At 42.7% G+C, this 8,184-nt stretch overlaps 1 pseudogene across 1 annotated transcript; it reads left to right on the top strand.

Annotated features, from left to right (window-relative positions):
- The first annotated feature begins 5,940 nt into the window (after positions 1–5,940).
- Positions 5,941–6,545, top strand: LOC311615065 (kinetochore protein Spc24-like; annotated as a pseudogene). The gene has a single exon. The product of its transcript is annotated as a kinetochore protein Spc24-like (transcript).
- The last annotated feature ends 1,639 nt before the right edge of the window (positions 6,546–8,184 follow it).

Below are 8,184 nucleotides of genomic sequence, written 5' to 3'. Positions count from 1 at the left end.
TAAAACGGTCCACTAGGTATGAAGACACCTATGATGGGCCCTTTGTATCACCCTCTTGGGACTTTGATGCATGCGGACTGGCATAAGCATTATACAACACTCTGGCTACTTCTTTTATAATGAATAATAAAGTGCCTTGTCTCTGATTTTGTAGCCTTATGTCTTCTGCCAGTATCCATGAAACAGTAATAGGCTAACTTTATAGTTTGTAAGTAGGATAAAATCTCAGATTTCGCATAGTGCTTGACAGTTTTGGAGATATGGATGGGAGGCAGGTTAGGGAATGTGAGAAGACTTTCTGGGCTCCAGTAGGGAATGCTTCTGCACAAATGGTGAGCAAGTGAGAATGTGTAAAGAATCTGCCACTTAAAATAATAACAAATAAAATAATCTCCTACTGTCCTACCTGTTATTGAATGTTAGAGGTTAAGTGGTGAGACATGGGATTGAAATAAGCCACCTGATTGATACCTCAGTTCTTTCTTCTCTCTCTCTCTCTCTCTCTCTCTCTCTCTCTCTCTCTCTCTCTCTCTCTCTCTTCTCTCTCTCTCTCTCTCATTCTTTTTTTTAATATTGATTTTTTTACAGAGAGGAAGAGAGAGGGATAAGAGTTAGAAACTTCAATGAGAGAGAAAATCATCGATCAGCTGCCTCTTGCACACCTACTGGGGATGTGCCCTAAACCAAGGTACATGCCCTTGACTGGAATAGAACCCGGGACCTTTCAGTCCGCAAGCCAACGCTCTATCCACTGAGCCAAACCGGTTTCGGCTCTCTCTCTAATTCTTTATTGTTTAAAGTATTACATATATCTCCTTTTCCCCCCATTGACCTTTCCCCAGCCATTCCCACTCCCTAGCACATGCCCTCACCCCACTACTGTCTGTGTCCCTGGATTATGCTTATACTCCTCTCTCTCTTTAACAGTAGCTACCATCTCAAGGGAAAGGTATCCACATATGTAAGCTATTTAGCTTCTAGGCAACAGTTATCCTCAACCACCTACTTTTCTGTGACTTAGTATCCATTTCAGGAGTCATCATTCTCCAGGGCATTTTCAATTATTACACAAAAATTCATCCAGGCTTGGTTGTAAAATATTCCTCCACTGAGTATCTTAGTCCTTCCCCCTTTTATTGAGATATAATTGACATACATTACTGTATGAGTTTCAGGTATATAGCATAAAAGTTTGATTTACATATATTTTGAAATGATTACCACAATAAGTTTGGTTAACATCCATCATCTCACGTGGACACAATAAAAAGAAATGGGGAAATTTTTTTCTCCTTGTAATGAGAACTCTTAAGATTTACTCAACAATTTTTCTATCATACAACAGTGGTTAACTATAGACATCATGCTGTACATTATACCCCTAGTACTTATTTATCTTGTAACTGGAAGTTTGTACCTTTTGACCACCTTCCTCAATTCTCCCCACCCTCACCACAAATCTGATCTTTTTCTGAGTTTTTTACCTTACTTCTAGATCCTTCTCCTCTGCTTGAGTAAAGGACAAAATGTTATCATAACAATATTATCATGACAATGAACAGCCTTTCCCTAAGGCCCTAGTTAAAAGGACTTCTGACTTTGGTTGGTGAGTCAAGGGAGTCACCAAAGCTGAAATAAACAGTGTCAGAAATGAAGATATAGAGCTTTAGGTAATAAAAAATATTAGAAGTTCACTTGTTGAGCCCAAGTGGGCAGCCACTCCAAATTGAAAATGAAAATTCTTGTTTATTGATGCAGAGGAAATAGAAGGAAAACCCCTATTTTGTAAAAAACTGCTGTTTGGAATTTTCTGCTCAAACCCCTCAATGCCCTCCCTCTAGCAGGATTTCAGCTGCTTTAAAGAACAAGAAAGAGTATGCAGGGAAACTTGCATTGGGGGGCACTTAAACTTTTAGACTGCTATAAACAAGCATTCAAATCACCATCCTGCCTGGTATTATGAAAGAAGAGGGCACCGAGCCCAGCAGAGGTGGCCAATGGCTTTGAGGTCTCCAGGGTAGAGTTGTGGCCTACAAGGAGGCATAAAGGAAGACTCCCTGTGCCCTGGCACTCTGGGAGGTACAAGGGGGAGGAGGCAGATGTGCAAGTACCTCCTGAGGCTAGGAAACAAAGAAGAAAAAGCCTCCAGCCTTTCCCTTAGTCTGGCCCCCTACAGACTTCTCCCCACCCCTTGTTCTCTCCTCCCCTGCCTGGAACTACCCAGAGCTACTGTTAACTTCTGAAGTGCAGGTTAAATTGCATTTACCTGGACTCAACTGACAGGGTTTGAATAAAATTCTCAAGCAAAGGGAAATAGTTAAGTGACATTGTGAATGGGGCTCTCTGTGCCAATTCAATCTACTATTGTGAAAATGTATAAGGAAATTGGTATGTTAAATGCTTGTACTATAAATGCTCATCCAGTGTCAGAGAATTCTCCCACTCAGGGCACTGACACAAGTAGAGAAGTTCTAGCTGGACCAACTTCCCTGATAATTGTTACGTGTGTGTGTGTGTGTGTGTGTGTGTGTGTGTGTGTGAGAGAGAGAGAGAGAGAGAGAGAGAGAGAGAGAGAGAGAGAGAGAGTTAGTGTGAGTGCCTTTATCCTCTGATATACAAATCTTCCACTGTATAGATGATGTCCTGGTGGTTGACTGTCAGAACTCCAGATTGACAACCTTAGCTACAGTGCTATCCTAATTCTGCTCAATGGGCAGAACTTAAGGCTGTTCTCATGAGTGTGGACAATCTTTAACGAAACTTGTTATATTTTTACTGACCTTGCGGCTGTTGCCAATGGCTTTGCCATTTGATCTGCCACTTGAAAGACTACAGATTGAAGATTAAAGACACCTCTTTTGGGGGTCATATTAGTAAACTGGAAATAAAGTGTGGATGCTGAGGGTACTGTCTGGTTCACTCACAATGTCCACAGTAAAGGTCTGTTCTCTAATGAGACCATCTAAAATCAAACTACTGATCAAGCCTGCACTGCCCAGATTACCATCACACATGACAACACATTTGCTATCAGGAAATGGGCACAAAATAAAGAACTCTGATTCTGATGCAGAAGCCATTACTACATTCTAGACTTTTGACTCTTACCCAATGTTGTCCTGTTTGTCTTACAACAAAGGCCACATTAGAGTATTGACTATCCTTGCTCCTGATAGATTGAGTACATTAGACCTTTGACTGTCTCCCTCAGTGCTACCAATGGTGTCATCACTTTTGATATTTTTTGAAGTTAAATATTGTTGTTCCAGTCTGATCAGCTGACTCCCACCACACCACTGTGGCTTCTGTAAGTTTTTTTTTTTTTTTTAAATATATTTTATTGATTTTTTTACAGAGAGGAAGAGAGAGGGACAGAGAGTTAGAAACATCAATGAGACAGAATCACAGATCAGCTGTCCCTTGCACACCCCTCACTGAGGTCGCGCCCGCAACCAAGGCACATGCCCTTGACCGGAATCGAACCCAGGACCTTTCAGACCATAGGCAGATGCTCTATCCACTGAGCCAAACTGGTTTCGGCTTCTGTAAGTTTTATCTGTATCATGCTTCAGCTCTCCAACCCGTTTGCAGCCAGAAAAGCTGTTCTCAAGACCTGAAAAAGTGATTTATTACCCATTCCTCACCTCTGACCAATCAGTTCCCAGCGCACTCTGAACCTCTAATCCACAGTGTCATGTGATTTTGCCCTACATAATATGTATCCTACACACCATTCTCAAGGAGTGCTGGCTTTATGTTATCCTGGATAGTACCATTCATCAAACTATTTCTCCACTTCAGTTCTCAAAATTTGGTTCTGCTAGGACTGGGTGGACGAACTCTTTCTACTCTATGTAACATGAACCTACAAATATTATTTTACTCATAATATATATATATATTTATAATACTTTACAATAAGTAAAACAATATTGAAAAATTAAAAAATTTAGCCATACGGGCCCAGAGCAGCCGGGTCGGGTACGGCCAGGCCCGGAGCAGCGGCTGCCAGGCTGGGAGTGGCCAGGCCTGGAGCTGCCTGGTGGGGTGCGGCCAGGCCCGGAGCAGCAGCTGCCAGGCCCAGAGCGGCCAGGCCCAGAGCGGCCAGGCCCAGAGCGGCCGGGCCCAGAGCAGCCGGGTCGGGTGCGGCCAGGCCCGGAGTAGCAGCTGCCAGGCTGGGAGCAGCCAGGCCCGGAGCAGCCGGGTCAGGTGCGGCCAGGCACGGAGCAGCAGCTGCCAGGCTGGGAGCGGCCAGGCCCGGAGCCTCCAGGCCCGGAGCAGCCGGGTTGGGTGTGGCCAGGCCCGGAGCAGCAGCAGCCAAGCCCGGAGCAACCAGGTCGGGAGCAGCAGTGGCCAGACCTGGAGCAGCTGCTTGTGGAATGGACCAGAGCAACAGAGGCCAGGCCCGGAGCAGCCAGGCCCGGAACAGCTCGCTCCTCACCTGCCCCTGCCCCAAGGCTGCCTCTCAGACATGGCTGGAAACTTTTGTGAGAACTTGAGGGTCTGCTGAATCAAGTGATGAAGGCTTAGATCTGGATATGTTGAGTTAGTATAGCACTGGGGTGTTGATCTGTGGGTGCCTTGTGTGGGGCCTGGATGAGGATGGTTGACCTATTTGGAAGTGTCTTGTGTGTGAAGTGTATCTTTGGGCATGTTGAGGTATTATTGATATGAGAAAATGCTAAGTAACTGATTTACTATCTGAAAAGGGATTTACTATCGGGAAAAGGGAGGGAGGAAGAGACTGAACATAAACTGTGCACCTATGGATGAGGACAATGGGGGAGGGGAAGGGGGAGGGTGGTGGGGGGAAACCTAGTGGAGGGGGGAAGAAATGAGGAACCTTTGTAATAATATGAACAATAAAGATTGATTTAAAAAAAAAATTTAGCCATAGCCAGTTTGGCTCAGTAGATAGAGAGTTGGCCCGCGGACTGAAAAGTCCTGGGTTTGATTCTGGTCAAGGGCACTTGCCTGAGTAGTGGGCTCAATCCCCAGTGGGAGGGCATGCAGGAGACAGCTGATCAATGATTCTCTATCATCATTGATGTTTCTACCTCTCTTTCCCCCTCCCTTCCTCCCTGAAATCAATAAAAAAAACATTAAAAAAATTAAGAAATTTAGAAAAGTTGCTCAGCTTTCCTGATGATTTAAAAAATGCAAATGAGAATAATTAAGCATAATTATGGATATCATATTGGGACAAATTCCAAGATGAACACACAATGTTATATAGAGCCTGTCTCTATAAACTTTTTTGATGGACCACATATATTTTCAGTTTAACTTTTTGACCTGGCACACTAAATATATATCTACATGATTATTTTTATAAATAAAGATGGGATCAAATTATTCATACTTTTCTGCAACTTGTAAATTCATGTGTATAAAGATTTATTACAATTTTTGGCATAGAAAAAAATTGAAATATACAGAATGTCCATCAATAGGGGACTAGTTAATTATTGAAAAGTTTTAGTCAACATATATAGGTATAATAATCAGTTGTCAAAGAGAGTGAGGCAGGTGAATATTACTGACATAACAGCAACAGCAATATAGCAACATCAAGTCTGAAAATATATGCAGGAAATGGAATTGTTTTCACAGTGTGGGGTGGAGGGTTGGGTGTGAAATGTGAAGTTATGCAGGGAATTTGCTTCCCATTGTTCTAATTGTTTGTGTGGTTGACAATTTATGTTTGTGTAACTTTTCCCATTAGAATAAACATGTCAAACTCAAAGGCTAACATGGGCCAAATAAACAAGGTTCAAGTTTATGTGGGTCACACAAAAAAAAAAGCTTCAATTTTCCTAGAATTTTCCCAATATGATATCAATAATTATATTTAATTATTCTCATTTGCATTTTAACATAAAATAATAGAACATTTTAATAAAAATTAATATTTTTTCTTTAACATTAACTTACCAAACACTGAATAATTGCACAAATTAATGAGTGTAACGTGTGAGTCATGGCAGCCTTCCACGACATGGAGGGGTTGTGCCAAGGGCTGCTGAGTCTCCTGGGCACCAACCATGTTTCACAGCAGTGGCAGCTGCTGCAGCTCTACAGGCAGATGATGGAGCGGCTCCTGGAGAGGCAAGAGGGTGCCTATCAGCAACTGCGAGAAATCCTCAAAGCAGAGAAGGATGTGGCCCAGAGCCTTCTTAATGCGAGGGAGCTGGCATGCCAGGGGGGTGCTGAATTGCAGCAGATTGAAGCCAAACTTCAAAAGGCGAGCGAGGAGGACACTCACCTGAAGGCCAGCCTCCTTCAGCTCGCCAGGGAGCTAAAGGACCTAAAGGAGATTGAGGACACAAGAGAAGGAAGTTGACGACACAGCAATCACCGTCCCTACAGCTACGTATGTGGCTCAGCTTTATCACCGAATTAGTAAAATTGAGTGTGAACCAGGGATGATCAAAACCATCCATTGTGGTCCCAGCGTGACCCAGCCCATTTACTTGGACAGAACCCAGCTCTCCAAGAAATTCATCAGCGACTATCTTTGGAGTTTGGTGGACATGGAGTGGTAGCCAGGAGACTCTCAGCCTGTCTTGCACATAGCTGGAATAATTTCTGGTGTGTGGTTAGTGCCTTGGTGGTGAGATCAGCTTAAAATTAAATGTTTAAACATAAATGGGATTTTTACTGAATTCCTCCCCCTCCCCCCCATCCCTGATTTTTTGCCTCAAATGCTGGACTGGCCCTGGGCCAGGTAACCATAGAGAACTGACTTAACTGTGCCAGGCCTGTGACTTCACATCTGTAACAACATTGTACAAACGACACCATAGTGTATGATAAGTTCCAGATCCTTATAATTTATTATTCAAGTTTGGCCCTTTTTATTCATACAGAGAGTATCTTTGAGTGCCACTGTGTGCCAGAACTGTGCTAGGCACCCAAGACACAGATGAAGTTGAAAAGGATCCGTTTGTCCTATGAAGGAGTCTTATGTGAGCAGATGCCACCCTGGAGCTATGCCTCTTTTGCAGCCAAATTGAGCCAATGAACTGTAAGTGGAAATGTTGTATGAGACTTCTAGAAGGATTCGTAAAAGACAAGGGAGTATACCCTTTTTCCCCCATGCCCATTATTTTCTGGAATTTGGGTGTGTGATGGCTGGAGATCTGGCAGCCACATTCCACAAGTAAGGAGGGGTGCAGTGCTCTGGGGGTGATACAGAACTGGTATCTGATGATGGGAGAGCTGGTGTCAGCCCTGGACTTTTTTAAAGGGACAGAAGAGGTTGACCCCAAACTATCCTGTGTGTGCCATTGTTACTTTTGTGTTTCTATCCCAAACAGTCAAAATAAACCCTAACTGATTAAGCATGGAAAAAAATAAATATAACACAAATAAACCTATTTTTCTTGTTCTCCAAAAGCGAAATATTTCCTGTTGCACACACCAAACAAGTCAGCCAATTGCTAATGACCTGGCAATTGGCTGCTGAAATATTTGCTGCTAGTATTAGTGGAGAGATATGGTGCACTGACACACAGGCACATAAGAGAAATGAATGCAACACAATTATGGTAATCAGTCATTAGCGAACATAACAGGATATTATAAAAAGTAAGTTACAAAATTTTTATTAAAACATTTCTAACATACTGTTATATTGGCTAGGCTGCAAAAATATAGCTTGTGGGCCACATTTGACATGCTTGCATTAGAAGAATACAAAAGATCTAAAACAAAATCAAGAAGTCATTTGAATCATTACAACAATGCACACATTTTAAAGTTGAAAAAATTAGTATGTTTTTGTATATTTGTACTAGAGACCCAATGCACAAAAATACATGCAAGAATGAGCCTTCCTTCCCCTGGCTGCCAGCACTGCCTTCACTCCAGCTCGGACTGCCTTTCCATCTTCCCACACTACCCAGAGGCCTGGAGTGGCTCAGTGCCTGTGTATGCAAATTAACCCACCATCTTTGTTGGGTTAATTTGAATACTCACTTCTGATTGGCTGTTGGGTGTTGTGAAGGTATGGTCAATTTGCATCTTACTCTTTTATTAGTGTAGATTAGCCCATAGTTGGGGATTTAAAAAGTTCCTAAAGGGATTTGAAGCAATGAGAAATGGGTTCACGTTTCCAAGGGCCTCAAAATTGTGTTTATGAGGGACATTTTCTAATATTTTGAGCACGTTTTATTTTGCTTC

This window comes from Pipistrellus hanaki, assembly GCF_964339955.1.
Source record: "Pipistrellus hanaki genome assembly, chromosome: X".
In the NCBI taxonomy this organism is placed as follows: Eukaryota; Metazoa; Chordata; class Mammalia; order Chiroptera; family Vespertilionidae; genus Pipistrellus; species Pipistrellus hanaki.
This window is presented reverse-complemented; position numbering and strand designations above follow the sequence as displayed.